A 16,437-nucleotide genomic window follows, 5' to 3' on the forward strand; every position below is an offset into this window, starting at 1 on the left:
GATGGGCTTTGGGTCTCCCCTCTGCACTCACCCGCATTCACAATATGTTTTTTTTGTTTGGGGTCTTTGATGCCTGATACCTGATCCCATCAACACCTCATGATCACATAGACTGGTGTGTTTGTTTCATGTGGACTTTGTTGCTTCTCAGCTAGATGGCCGCTTGTGTTTGTATTTAAGTCTTTAAGACACCATACGCTATATCTTTTGATAGCCAGGTACCATCAGCTTTCTTCAGCACATTTGCTATGCACCTATTTTGTCTTCAGTGATTGTGTCAGGAAGGTTGAGCATCATGAAATGCCAGATTATCAGAACAAAGTGTTTTTGCGATGAGGGGGTACTTGAATAGAGACCCAATGCCCGTCTGCTACATTGATGTTTATCATATAAATATATGTATATAGATCTATTTCCGTATTATTATTATATAAAATATATATTTACATATGTACATCCTGTATTTGGAGCTCTATAAATGTCCTTTGCCTCCTAGTTCCTTTCTCTAGTTCCTCTTACTTTCCTCTTGCCCCACTATCACGTTTGGTCTTCATTCGGGTTTCAGTAATTCCTCTTGGTTACATTGCCCTTGATTCAATATTCTTTACCAGTAATCTTCACCATTCCCATAACCTAGTGCATCAGTTCTCTGGTCTTCCTTATTAGGTTTCTAACTTTCCCAAGAGGCAATTAAAATACCATGGCTCACATCCCAATCACCGTAGCCGTCAAAGTGACACCGTTGCTCTTTAACACCGTAAAAGGGTCTTGCGCAGCAGATTTGCCCAATGCAAAGCATCATCTGATTTCTTTATTGCTGTGTCCATGAGCATGGATTGTGGATCAAGCAAAATGAAATCCCGGCCAACTTCAATCTTTCCTTCGGCTATGATAATGTTTATTGGTACGGTTTTCTTTGCATTGAGTTGCCATCCATATCGAAGGTGGTAGTCCTGGATCTTCATCAGCAAGTATATCAAGTCCTCCTTGATTTCAGCAAGCACAGTTGCATATTTCAGGTAGTTAATAAGCCTTCCTCCAATCTGAAGGCTGAGTTCTTCCTTAGGCAGCCAGTTTATCAGATTATTTGCTCAGCATGATGGTGTGGTGGGTTACCTGTTGGGCTGCCAACTACAAGGTCATTAGTTTGGAACTACCGTCTTCTCCCAGGGCGCAAGAGGAGGATTTCTATTTATAGCCTCAGAACCTCCCATGGGCAGTTCTCCTTGGTCCTATAAGGTCCCTATTAGTGGGAAGTGATTGATCGTTAATACACTGCTTTTGTCTACAGATTAACCAAATGTAAACAGATACAATCCTGACACACACCTTTCCTGCTTTACACTCTGCAGCACTCCCTTGCCCTTTTCCTACAGCTGCTGCTTATTCCCTGTACAAACCCTGCACTCATCGCAAGGTTATCCTTGTTTTCCTGTGACCTACATAGTCGCATGCCTTAGCACAGTCAGGGAAAAACCAGCAAGCATCTTTCTGGGACTATCTGCTCTCAGCAGAGAGCTCTCTGACATCAGCAATGATATCGCACATGCTGCATCCCCTTCTGACTCTGGCCTGGATTTCTGGCAGCTCCCTATCAATGTACCACAGTAACAGGTGTTGGATAACCTTCAGCAAAGTTTGACTTATGGGTGATATTAATGATATTGCTCAACATTGTCTACCTTCTGTTGGGTCACATTTATTTGTCATGAGCATAAATAAGGATCTCTTCCAGTTGGTTGGTCAACTGGAAACTTCTTGGCACGGGCAGTGAATGCTTCCAGCATTGCTGTAACTACTTCCCTGTAAAAGAAGTGATTTTCAGTTCAGGTGTAAGCAAAAGCTTTCAAAACAAAAGCTTCCATTTACTCACCCTCTCATTGTTTCCCCTCTCATTGCCCTATCCTACTGGTGCAGGTTGAAAACAAAACAAAACAAAACAAACCAGAGTGAGATCTCAACTTTTGAAACATAAAAACTCAGAAGAAAGTCACAGAATCTATATACTTTAATCCATCACATCTCTCCCTTAGAAAGAAAGCACACATGGGGATGCATTTATGAATAGTTAGACATTTCTTATTACCAGAAACTTAGATGAAAGTAGATGACAAAGTACACAGAGTTTCTATATACACCCAACCCAATTTCCCTTCCTATTCACATCACTACAGTATCTTTGTCACAACGAAGTACACGGGAGCCCTGCTGTGTAGTAGTTATGTGTTGGCCTATAATCTGCATGGTTGGCAGTTCAAAACCATGCAGCTCTATGGGGGCACGACTGGGTTTTCCTCTCCTGTAAACATTGACTCAATGACAGTGAGGTATTTTTTTTTTTTTGAGAAGTACACTGATAAGGAGCTGCCAGTAGTTCAGGCTGGATTCAGAAGAGGACATGGAACAAGAGATATCTTTGCTGGTGTCAGATGGATCTTGGCTCATAGCAGAGGATACCAGAAAGATGTTTCCTTGTGTTTTATTAACTACACCAAGGCATTCAACTATCCATTACAAACTATATATAGCCTTGGGAAGAATGGGAATTCCAGAACACCCAATTGTGCTCATGTGGAACCTGCATGCAGATCAAGAGGCATTTGTGCAAACACACCAAGGCATACTGTGGTTAAAAATCAGGACAGATGTGTGCCAGGGTTGTATCCTCTTACCAGACTTATTTAATCTGTATGCTGAGCCAACCAAAGATGCTGTATTGTATGAAGAAGAATGAGGCATTGGGATGGGAGGAAGGCTTACTAACAACCAGTCATATGCAGATTACACAACCTTGCTTGCTGCAAGTGGATGACTTGAAGTATGTACTTGCTGATGAAGATCAAGGATTTCAGCTTTCAATATGGATTACAATTCAATATAAAGAAGATCAAAATCCTCACAACTGGACAAACAGGTAACACGAGAGAGTAAAAGTGGATGTTGTCAAGGGTGTTATCTTGGTTGGAGCCATACTCAATGCTCAGGGAAGCAGAAGTCAAGAGATTAAACAATGCATTACATTGGGTGAATCTGTGCATACGATCTTAGAAAGTTGAAAAGGTTAGGTTGAGGACTAAGGAGCCTGACCCAAGCCATGGTATTTCCAATTGCCTAATATGCATGTGAAGGTTGAATATTTAATAAGGAAGACCAAAGGAAAATTTCTGCATTGGAATTGTGCTGGAGAAAAATACTGAAAGTACTGTGGATTGCTAAAAGGATTTGCTAACCGGATTTGTCTTGACCAGCGTGCTTCTTGAAGGCAAGGATGGCAAGACTTAGTCTTATGTATCTTGGACTGTAGATCAGGAGAGACCAGTCCCTGAAGCAGGGAATCATGCTTGGTAAAGAGGACAGCTTGACACAGGGCTGTCTAGTTTGGCTCAGTCATGTGAACTTAGTGAGGATGGCCCAGGACTGAGCAGTGTTTCTCCAGTTGTGCACGGGCTTGCTAGGGGTTCGAGTGGACTCAATGTCACCTAACAACAATAAACCTCAAGTTTGTGCTAAAGATGTCTTGCTGAATTTTTACGAAGTATTATGGTGATGGTTTAATATTTTTTATAAATCTTTTCATACTGTTAGGAAACATTTTTATTTTGAAAAGTCATAAATCTCTGATTGAAAGCTCAAATAAAGTTCTAACGTATTTGTACCAGTAGCATGTACACTGGTACAGAAAACAGCTCTCAACACATGAAAATTCAGGACAGATAAACCCCTCAGGGACAGTAATGGGAATAATGATACTGTGAGGGTAGGGGGAAGGTGTGGGGAGAAATGGGGAGCCTATCACAACAATGATCAACAGCTAACTCCTCTGCCCCCCATCAGGGTGATGCAAAACAGAACTGTGGGTGATGGGAGACAGCAGATGGTGTGTGAAAATAATTTGGAGGGGAGGGGAGGGGGAGAATGAGATGATGCCAAGGGCTCCAGTAGAAAGAAAATGTTCTGAAGATGATGATGGCAGCCTATGTACAAATGTGCCTGACACATGGATTATAGGAGCCCCCATTAAAACGATTATTAAAATAAAATAAAGAAAGCTCATAAAATCCACATTGAATAAACACACGCATTTAACGTTGCCAGACAAGAAGCCTTCTTGCATTTTGGGGTGCAACTCCACAGAGAGGAACTGGAAACAGAATGGGAAGAGCCTTCTGGACTCTCTAATCTGGTGTATATATATCTTCCTAGTAAAATGTTGCATTTTTCCTTGTGAAAGACAAACACAAATGGCCTTTATTTAGTAAACAAGTTTTCAGACTTGGCCTATGCAGAGGTGGACAGAATGAAAAATTAACAAGTTATAAGTAGTAGGCAGTTCCTGCCACATGTTGCAACTTGGGTTCTTCAGGAAACAGACTCTGAGTGTTAGATTTTCAGGCAGCTTTATTAGCCCGTGCTCTCCAGGAACAACAAACACCTTGAGGGAGAAAAAGATGAGTTACAGGATTTACTGTGTCCATATCTATCTCCTCCTCGGGTAGTCACATCCTCACTGAGCCTCAGAGGCGCTGGATGAGTGAGAGTGTAGGCTCCATGTTGAAGAGAGCTGGTCGGATCTCCACCAAAAAAAGCAGAATTTTGCAGATGCAGTTGGGTTAAAATATAGCACCCTGTCATTTGATCTCCCTTATGGTCCACTAAAATTCTAATTTTCAGTATTTTTGCTTTCTTTTCAATTGATTTTACTTAGTTTTTGTTGGGTTTGTTTTTAAATATTCCTCCCCCCTTCTGCATATGAAATCCAGGGGAGGTCAATCTATGGAGCGAGCACCTGGATTCATGGTTCCGGGGGCTGTAGCACGGGGTTGGGGGGGTTTGGGGGAACACGAGGCGCTCATAATAATGAGTACAACAATGAAGAAAGTGTTCTAAAACTGATTGTGCTGATGATTGTATGACTCCTGTTGTGATTGAACTATAGAATTGTGTGATGTGGATTATATACCAATAAAACTGTTGTGGGAAAAATACAAAGAATAGGGAAGAAGTGAATGATGATACAGCAGGATGGTGATCTCAGCCAATCCAAAGGTGAGATTTGAATTTGGAATGGCCACATATTGAGGTAAAGGGACTGGGCCTGGACCTTAAGGCTCTTTTTCAAAAAATGTTTAAAACTTTTAATTGATAATTAGGTACAGTTTTACAGAGCAGATCAGTTTTATATTCAATAATTCATCTATGCTTGTTTGAACTCATTCCTTGTAATCTCATCAGTGTGTGACCACTTCCTCCCCACATTTCCTGTTTCCATTCCTCCTTGCTTCCTAACCCTCTGGACTTTGTCCTTGGATAAATGTTTCCCCTTTGATCTTAAATGTCTGATATTCTAAACAAGAGGGAATTCAGGTGCAGACCTGAAGGATGTCTAAGGGCTGTAGCCTTGGGGGTTCCACCACCATCGATGGAACCAGTAAGCTCAGACTCTTTTATGATTGTGAGTTTTGTTCCACTTTTTTCTCCCACTCTACCCACAACCTTTTATGTGATTCTTTTCAGGGCAGTTGGCAGAGGTAGCCATGTACCATCTAGTTCTTGTGTAGTTTGTGATGCTTGTGTAGACAATGTGTTAGTCTGGGTTGAATAGAGAAACAAATTTATAGATACTCACGTGTATAAGAGAGAGTTTTATATAAAAAAGCAATTGTATATTGAGAAAACATCTGAGCCCAGTCCAGATCAAGTCCATAAGTCCGATATTATCCCATATGTCTGATACCAATCTATGAAATCCTCTTCAGACTCACGAAACACATGCAATGATGCCAAATGCAGGAAGATCACAGGCCAGTGGGTAGAAGATCTTGTGGATTCAGTGGTGATGTAAGCATCTCAGTGCTGGCAGGGGTCTCCACGTGGCACCTCCAGCTCCAGAACTCTAACATAGCTCCTTGTCATGTGTCTGGTCAATGGAAATGTCTCACAGGGTCTCACAGGGAGTGGGCCTGTCTCCTGCCTCCAGCAAGTTATTAATCTCCTTTGTGCCTCCAAATGAGGTCATCAAACTGAGACCTGATTGACAGGCTAAACTCCACCCCTTCATTCTTATGTCTCAAATTGACAACAGATTATGTAACTACCACAGACCACTAGACTAATTGTTTCCACGTGTTTTCTGATTTTCATTACTTCATTTCTCTGGTCAGGGAAAGACAAATCGTTCTACCTGGGAGGCTGCTTAGGAGCTTTTAAGACCCCACTTGTCTATACACTTCTGAAGGCAGTGTTTCAGTCCTTTTAACCCTTTCCTGGATGATTTTTGCACTTTTTGACTTACACCATGTCAAAGAGTACTTTTGGCATTCCTGCGGGAATCAAATTAGGTTCCCTTTAAATGCTCTTTTAATTTTGGGAACAAAGAAGTCTGAAGGGGTAAGATTCAGGCTATCGGATGGATAACGTTAAGTTCCCCAAGGAAATTCGGACAGAAGAATGAGCAAGATATTTTGTTGTAATGTGTGGCAGTAACATGATCTGTCAATTTGCCAAAGGGTGGAGTCTAGCCTTCTGTGTGGGCATGGCCTTCTGAGGATTCTGGGAACTCCTGTATTCCTCCCTGGAGGAAAGAGACTCTCTCTGCTTCATCTTCCTGCTAACAAGGTACATGGAGCTATGCTGATGGCAGCCAGAGCCTTGGAGCTGGAGGAGCCACGTGGAGATCCATGCCAGTGCTAAGATGTTTCTACCACCACTGGATCCACAAGACACTCCACCCTCTGGCCTGTGATCTTCCTGTACTTGGCGTATTGCATGAGTCTGAAGAATTTACAAACATATTGAACATTTGGGCTAATATTGGACTTATGGACTTGATCTGGACTGGGCTTGGGATGTTTTCTCAATTTCTCTTTGATATAAAGTTCTCTCTTACACACAGATGAGTGTCTATGAATTTATTTATCTAGTCAATCCAGACTAACACACTATGGTACCTTGGGAGTGGGCATTAGAGAAACAAAATATAAAGATGGCGGGTGGATGCTTGTTTGACCTCTGCCTCGTGGTAGCTTTTCTTCTTTGGCTAGCGGAGGTCAGATATGGCCATGCACTTTACTGGGTTGTTTTCTGGAAAGAATAGGGGAATTTCACGTTTTGATTATTTTGTTTGGTTGTTTTGGTTATTCCTTTTTGAAACGGCAAAAACAAATGTGATAAATGTGTATTTTGAGCTCAGGTGGCGAAATCATCCCTTGAATTTCCCAGAGACCTTGCTGCTTAGTGAAAACGGCTGACAGAAGGTGAAAATGTCTGACAGAAGGCCTGGCCCTGGCTTGAGGCAAAGCAGCCAGAGACCTAAGGCTAGATATATAATTTTAAAAAATGAAATCATTTTATTGGGGGCTTGCAAAACTCTTATCACAACCCATCCATCCATCCATCCATCCATCCATCCATCCATCCATCCATCCATCCATCCATCCATCCATCCATTGTGTCAAGCACATTTGTACATTTGTTGCCATCATCTTTCTCAAAACATTTATTTTCTACTTCAGCCCTTGGTATCAGCTCCTCATTTTTTACCCTCCCTCCCCACTCTCCACTCCCTCATGAACCCTTGAATAATTTATAAATGATTTTGTCATATCTTATACTGTCTGACGTCTCCCTTCACCCACTCTTCTGTTGTCCATCCTCCAGGGAGGAGGTTATATGTAGATCCTTGTAACCGGTTTCCTCTTTCTACACCACCTTCCCTCTACCCTCACAGTATCGCCATCTCACCACTGGTCCTGAAGGGATCATCTGTTCTGGATTCCCTGGGTTTTCTGTTTTGCTTTTGTTTTCTGTTTTAATAATTTTATTAGGAGCTGATATAATTTATCACAATCCAACATACATTAATTGTGTAAAGCACATTTGTACATTCATTGCCCTCATCATTCTCAAAACATTTGCTCTCCACTTAAGGCTCTGGCATCACCTCATTTTTCCCCTCCCTCCCTGCTCCCCACTCCTCATGAACCCTTGATAATTTAGAAATCATTCTTTTTGTCATATCTTGCACTGTCCGACATCTCCCTTCACCTACTTTTCTGTTGTCCGTTCCCCAGGGAGGAGGTTATATGTAGATCCCTTTCCAAGTCACCCTCCCTCCACCTTCCCGGTATCGCCACTCTCACCACTGGTCCTGAAGTGATCATCCACCCTGGATTCCCTGTGTTTCCAGTTCCTATCTGTACCAGTGTACCATCCTCTGGTCTACGCCAGATTTGTGAGGTAGAATTGGGATCACGATAGTGGGTGGGGAGGAAGCATTTAGGAACTAGAGGAAAGTTGTATGTTTCATCATTGCTACACTGCACTCTTGACTGGCACGTCTAATCCCCACGACCCTTCCGTGAGGGGATGTCCAGTTGCCTAGAGATGGGCTTTGGGTCTCCACTCTGCACTCGCTCTCATTCACAATGATATGATTTTTTGTTCTGATGATGCCTGACACCTTATCCCTTCAACACTTCATGATTTCACAGGCTGGTGTGCTTCTTCCATGTGGGTTTTGTTGCTTCTGAGCTAGATGGCCGCTTGTTTATCTTCAAACACTTAAGACCCCAGACGCTATATCTTTTGATAGCCGGGCACCATTAGCTTTCTTCACCACATATGCTCATGCACCCACTTTGTCTTCAGCGATTGTGTCGGGAAGGTGAGCATCATGGAATGCCAGTTTAATAAAGTGTTCTTGCATTGAGGGAGTGCTTCAGTGGAGGTCCAATGTCCATCTGCGACCTTAATACTAAACCAATAAATATGTGCACATAGATCTATTCCCCATCTTCATATATAAATATATTTACATATGTACATGCCTATATTTAGACCTCTGTAAATTTCCTTTGCCTCCTAGTTCTTTCCTCTATTTCCTTTTACATTTTTGTCCCACTATCATGTTCAGTCTTCATTTGGGTTTCAGTAATTCCTCTTGTTACATTGCCCTTGATCATGCCCTACCAGGCTAAGGCTATATTTTGTATCAATGGAATAGTTTAGATAAGATAATTAAGGATTGAACTTCACTGTTTCAAGAATTGAGTTTAGGTTCTGATTCTGCTTTGTTTATGCTGATTTCTACTGCTTATTGTTATTGATATGACTGTTGTAAATGATTATTGGAAAGTATGAAAATAGAGAACTTGTAAGCCCACTTGTCTTCAGCCAATCAAATTGGATTGTTAAATGGGTCTAGGACATGCCTACAAAGAAGGCTCTGAAAAGATAAGAGCCCCCCAACCTCACCCAGTGTTTTGAGTGCTCAGGACATTCAAAGGTAGAGACTTGCCTAGGGGGCTGTTGGCAGATTGAAAAAACAGGAACTCTTTGGATTTTTGAACTTTAAACTAGTGGTTTGTGCTTAAGGCTGCAAGAATCTGGAACCATGAAGAAACTCTCCACTCTAGGCCTGGAGAAATGCAGCTAGGTGACCACCTGGATCGACCTGGAGAAATGCAGCAATAAAGAGATGGGTTGAGTTTGGCCATTGACACCATGGGCCTGGTTTACAGGAACGATAGGAGAAGATGAGAGTGGGTTGGCTGACATGAAGTTTAGAGAGTATGACCTATCCCAAAGGGGCAGGAGTTGTTGAGAATTTATGGTAGGGCCATTGTCTAAAGGCCAGGTGACCAATGGGCACCCTGGTGAGGCTAAGTGAGGCATCCCACATTGAGTTGACCAGAACCCAATCAGATGAAGAGAAGATATTTGATGCATATTGATGCTGGCTTTATGGATGCCCTGTCCTTATTTGACTTAGCTTATGGATGCAGACCTCTCAGAGTTCCCACTGGAATGAGGATTCTTCACATCAAAGAATATGGTTATCTCATCAGAGCACTGGGATGATGTAAGTTGGCAGTACAGAAATTGGATACCCAAAATGGGGGTATAAAGAGGAATGAAATGGTGGGCTTACAGACTTTCACAGGTGGGAGAATATATACAGAGGATTATAGGATTAGGGTTAGGTGTTACTTAACTGAAATTGGTAGGCATAGAATATTGTGTTGTTCACTTATAAAATATTATTTTTGAATGAGGCTTTGACACATTGATTTGTATGCATTTTAGTTTTATCCTGTTAGGTACAGATATGACTTTACAACTGTTTTGTTTAAAAATTATATATGGCTAAAGAGTTGTGTAAAAGTGTTAAGTTGCCAAGGGGTGGTTACAGTTACATAATCTGTCAACTTGTGAAGGGGTGGAGTCTAATATGTCAATCAGGTCATAGCCAATGTGTCCTCTTGTGGGCCTGGCCTTCTCCTGAGGATTCTGGGAACTCCTGTATTCCTCCCTGGAGGCAAGGGACTCGCTCTGCTTCATCTTCCTGCTGACAAACCACATGGAGCTATGCTGATGGCAGTCAGAGTGACCCATGCCAATGCTAAGATGTTTCTACCACCCCTGGATCCCTAAGACTTTTCACCCACTGGCCTGTGGTCTTTCCACTCGGCGTCATTACATTTATTGTGTGAGTCTGAAGAAGAATTTACAGACTGATATCAAACATTTGGGCTAATATTGATTTACAGACTTGATTTGGACTGAGCTTGGGATGTTTTCTCAATATATAATTGCTCTTTGATGTAAAGTTCTCTCTTATACACATGAATGTCTATGAATTTGTTTCTCTTAGTCAACCCAGACTAACACATAATGGAAACAGTTCCTTGGTTCAACTCTCCTTACCTTTTCCTAGCCAATAGTTTTTATTTTTCTAAAAACTTCCTAATATGGGATATTTCCATGTCCCTTGAGAGAAGTCTATCAATATTCTCCCTTTGAAGTCCCAGAAAACCATCACCATGGCATTGAGCTTCCCTTTGCCTTACACTGACCCAACCCACTAGATAGATACCTTCAGAAGTCACTCTTTTGATTAGATTTTTTTTAAACCACCTGCATTACTCAGTCATTGAAGTAAACGTTTCTGTTACTTACAGTAAAGTGTAAATCTCACTGACACATTGTTTTATGGCCAGTGGGAGATCCAGCTGTGGAGATCTTAGACATTTTAGCATGCAAATATAGCCGACAGAAGCATAGTTTAGTCATCATAACTTTAATGTTCTAAAGATACAGTATGTGTAATAGTTCTTCCTTATTCAGGTTTGGAGATAGGGTGTACCGAACGTATTTGGAGAAAATAACTCTTACTACTTCCCAGATACACTGGAAGAAGCAAAACAATGCGAACATAGAAGTGCCAGGGCTGGATATCTCCAAGGTGTCACTTCCATAAGAAAATGCTAACACGGGGATGAGAAGAGAACAGCAAATGTTCCTGGAATTAATTCAGTGCTTCTCAACCTTCCTAAAGCTGCAACCTTGTAATACAGTTCCTCATGTTGTGGTGACCCCAACCATAACATTATTTTTGTTGTTGCTTCATAACTGTAATTTTGCTACTGGTATGAATTGGGTGACCTCTGTGAAAGGGTCATTGGCCCCCAAAGGGGTTGTGACCCACAGGTTGAGAACCGCTGATTTAATTCAATGAAACATATATTGTAGTGACTTGAGCTGCATACATTGTATGACTGTTTGCTTTCTTCGTATGTGGAACTCTTGATGTCATCTCACAGTGTGTCTGGTCTTTGGTCATTAGTACTCAACACTTCAAATCTGTTCTTGAGTTGTTCTCTAAATTCGTGGGATATACTTATGGTTGTATTTTGACTCTCTTGGACTTGCTTTAATTTGCTCTTATTATTCTTCCTGGTGTAATCAACCTTGTGATTGATTAAAAATGGTCATGCAAGACCCTTTCAGCTCCCTAAGACCATTTCAATTTTGATGACTTCTGATTTTCCTAATTCGACATTATGATCATAAACAGACGTTTGGAGCTACTCCCTCTCATTCTGAGTCATGCCCAAATCACCAGATCGATGTCCATGAAACCTTGCTCCAGCCATGTCATTAGGATTGACTCTAATTTGAGGAGGTAGTTCTTCCCATCATATTTCGCGTGTCTCAGCCTGTGGACTCATCTTCCTCACTACATATAAACGTTCAGCTACTACTCATAGGCTGTCAGTAGCTCATTTTCCCAAGTTGACTGCTGCTCCCTTCTTCCTAGTCTGTTCCTGGTCTGTGAGGTAGTTAGTTTATTGCGCCAACCTGGCTGATAAACACATGTGGGATTAATTGAAGGGCGGAGAGATAAATGGCATGGTGAGCCTCGCCTCTCTCGTCTCTTGCTCTTTGATTGGGCCAGTGTGCGGCTGCTTTGCTTGTTCTTTGCCTCAATTTGCAAGCTACACTACCTGTGGGACACTTAACCCATGGGATGTGTCGCTGTAATTTGAGGTTCTTTCAAGACCTGCTTTGCCACGCTTCTGGAATATACACATCTCGAGCTGGAGACTGTCGGACCCTGTCATCTGGCTGACTATGGGTGACCTGCCTTGCTGTTTGCTGCCTGTGGCCGGATAGCCTGAATTGCTCTACAGAGGACTACCCGGCGGCCCTCAAGACTTGAAGAACTGCCAGTGTCTCACAACTGTCTCATGGGAGTGAGTTGCACTGAGCCATTTGTACTGCTTTATAATTTAATTAACAGTTTATTTCTTATGTTATATCTATTGTATAAATAAATACATAAATATAAAAGTATTAGCATTCTGGTTTTGTTTCCCTGTCTAACAGTCTGGAAGCTTCAGTGAAACCTGTTCACCATGGATGACCATGGATGACTCCCCTGGTATTTATAGCTTTCAGTGCCGCAGCGACATGCAAGAACCAGCATAAAATAAGCTGGTAATTAGAACAACAGGTACTAGTCTTCATTTATTGAATTGTTTGAGAGGGGGAAAAAAATCAAGAAAATTTGTATGCTTTTTCCAAAGAGTCTAGATCTCTGTTTTTTAAAGGCACCCTAAAGAGACCCAGATAAATGTATTATTAAAAGAACTTGTCTACAGCTCCTTCCATTGATCAAAGAGACAAGCTTATACACATTTTGTATGGAATAAACCCAAATGGAATTCTAGTAGCAATACTTTTGGACAGCTTCCCATATACTTATGAAGGCTAACTTTTGATTAACTGGCCCGTTGATCAAATATAATGTTCATCTTTATTTCTTTGGGGGATTTTGATTTAGAGTCTGCTTTGTCTGTAAGATTGCCACCCATTTCCCTTTGGTTACTATTTGGATGGATTTCCTTTATCTTTTCTTTCAACCTATTTGTGCCCAGGGCTTTAGGGTATGTCTTTTGTAAATAGCATATATTATTGGATAATGACCTTTTCATCTTCCACTGTGTTAGTTATATAATATGTTATCAATTTGATACTTAAGAGTGAAGGGGTGAAGTTTAGCCTGTCAATCAGGCTACAGTTTGATGACCTCATTTGGAGGCACTTCAGAGAGAAACAGCTCACTGGAGGTGGAACACACACTCATTCTCTGTAAGTCATTACTGATGATGAGGCTATGCTGATACAGTCAGAGCCCTGGGAGCTGGAGGAACCACATGGAAACCCACGCCAGCGCTGAGTTGCTTCTACCGCCACTGGATCCACAAGACTTTCTACCGACTGGCCTGTGATCTTCCTGCATTAGGCCTCATTGCATGGGTTTTGTGAGTCTGAGGATGAATTTTTAGATTGGTATAGGACATATGGGCTACTATTGGACTTGTGGACTTGATCTGGACTGGGCTGGGATGTTTTCTCAATATTCAATTGCTCTTGTATATAAAGCTCTTAATATACACATGTGTGTGTTTATGAATTTGTTTCTCTAGTCCACCTGGAATAGCACACACTCTCTGCCTTTTTATTGGAGCATTTTGTTCACTTCATTCTCTGTAACTGATAAGAAAGCACTGACTTCTACTTCTTTGTATTTATTCTTTAATATTGTTTGCTTTCTTTCTTGTTGCTTTATTATGTGTTTTTGGCTCCCTTTGCTTTTGTATATATTTTCAATTTTAATGTGGTTACCATGAGTATTACATTTAACAACTCATATTTTAGAATATTCTAGGGTACATTGCTCCCACCTTAACTCCAGTAACATACAGGAAATTCTATATACCATTTCTCTTTCTATATAAAACTATATAAAACACTAATTAAAATTTTTTTTCGGTTTACTTTGAGTTTCTCTCTTTTTCTTAATTTAAGAAATCTTTTTATTGGGGCTCATACAACTCTTAACACAATCCATACATACATCAATTGAGTAAAGCACCCTTATACATTCGTTGCCTCGTCATTCTCAGAATTCGCCTTCCACTTGGGTTCCTGGAATCAGCTTGTTTTACTAATTAAAATTTAATTTTACATGCTCTATCATTTTATTCTTGAGTTTTATGTTATTAAAACCATGGATGATAAAGCATTTAGAATTATAAAGTACAAATAAATCATTTTATTGGGGGCTCATACAGCTCTTATTACAATCCATATATCCATACATTGTGTCAAGCACATTAAGTACAAAGAATCTTATTACTAACCTTTATGCTTGTCCACATGTTTCTTTTCATTAAGGATCTTTCTTGTTATGTGGAGTTTTGAATGACTTTCTAGTGTCTTTTCTCTTCCATCTAGCATTGTGTAGGGTTGAACGGGTAAATATGAACTCTCTCAGCTTGTCTGGGAGTGTTTTAATTTCATCTTCCTTCCTGAAGGAAAAGTTTGCTGGTAAGGTATTCTTAGTTGACAGTTTTTTTAGATATCGCCTTCCATTGCATTTGGTCTCCAATATTTATAAGGAAAAAACGATACAGTTCTACTGGGAACTGTTTGTTTCTCCTTCAGTGCTTTGAGATTTCTTTATTTAATTAAAAATAATGTTTTTGGAAAAAAATTGGTGAAATTTTATACAGAGAATTAGGCTTCATTCAGCAGGAAACATTTTTAAATCTTTTATTGATTAGGTGAAGGTTTACATATCAGCTGTTTTCCATTACTTAATCCATATACAGTGTTTCATGTCATCGATCGAAACCCTTACAATGTAACATTACTTATCCCACTCCTTTTTTTCCCCATTCCTCCTTATTTTCTAACCCTATGAACTTTGTCTTTGTGAAAATACTTCACTTTTGATCCCCTTATATACTAGTGTTTCATCGACTCTGCAAAGGCATTCAACTGTATGGACCAAAAAAATTATGGATAGCCTTGAGGTGAATGGGAATTTGAGAACACTTCCTTGTGCTATTGCAGAACCTTCACGTGGATCAAAAGGCACTCGTGCAATCAGAACAAGGGGCCACTACGTGGCTAAAAACCAGGAAAGGTGTGCGTCGGGGCTGTCTACTCTCACCATCCTTATTCAATCTATTTGCTGAGCAAATAATCAGAGAAACTGGATTACATGAAGGAGACTGTGGCACTGGGATAGGAGGAAATCTTATTAACAGTCTGTGACATTCTGATACAACCTTAGCTGAAAGTGAGGAGGACTTAAGGCATTTGCCATTGAAGATCAAGGATTGCAGCCTTCAGTATGGATTATAATTTCAATGTAAAGAAAACCAAAATCCTCACAACTGGACCAATAGGTAACATCATGACAAACAGAGGAAAGATTGAAGTTGTCAAGGGTTTTATATTGGTTGGATCAACAACCAATGCTCACGGAAAAGCAGTCAAAATATAAAACAATGCATTGTGGTGGACAAATCTGCTGCACAAGATCTCTCTAAAGTGTTGACAATCAGGAGGTTACTTCGAGGACTAAGGTGAGCCTGAGCCAATCCATGGTAGTTTCAGTCACCTCTACGCAAGTGAAAGTCGGACACTGAATCATGAAGACCAAAGAAGAATTGATCCATTTGAATTATGATGCTGGTGAAGAATATTGAAATTGCCACTGACGGTCAAAAGAACCAACAAGGTCATCACTGGTGACTAGACATGGTGCTATTCTTACGACCCTGAAAATAAGCATCAATCAAGCCCAGTGGAAGATGCCCTCATCACCTCACCCCAAAAAAGCTGGTCAAGTGAAATCAAGATCAAGATGATGGTCATTTGTTTTTTTTGATGTGAGGGGCTAGTGCACTTGGAGCTTGTTCTACCAAGTCAGACTGTTAATCAAGCTTTTTACTTAGAGGTCTGAAAAGGCTGCATAACAGCGTGCAACAAAAAAGGCCTGATTTGTTTATGACTGAGGGAGGGTGGGGGGAGGAAGGGGAAAAAATGAGGAGCTGATACCAAGGGCTCAAGTAGAAAGAAAATGTTTTGAAAATGATGATGGCAACAAATGTACAAATGTACTTGACCCAATGGATGCATGTTTGTATTGTGATAAGAGCTGCATGAGTCCCCAATAAAATGGTTTTTAAAAAACGGTCTGATTTGTAGCAGACAGGGACTGGTTTTGCCACCACAACCACGTGCCTGCGCATGCAGCCAATTCTGTGCATCAGTTTTTGGCAAAACCAGCATGCCTCTCTT

The sequence above is a fragment of the Tenrec ecaudatus genome, chromosome 4, assembly GCF_050624435.1.
Source record: "Tenrec ecaudatus isolate mTenEca1 chromosome 4, mTenEca1.hap1, whole genome shotgun sequence".
In the NCBI taxonomy this organism is placed as follows: Eukaryota; Metazoa; Chordata; class Mammalia; order Afrosoricida; family Tenrecidae; genus Tenrec; species Tenrec ecaudatus.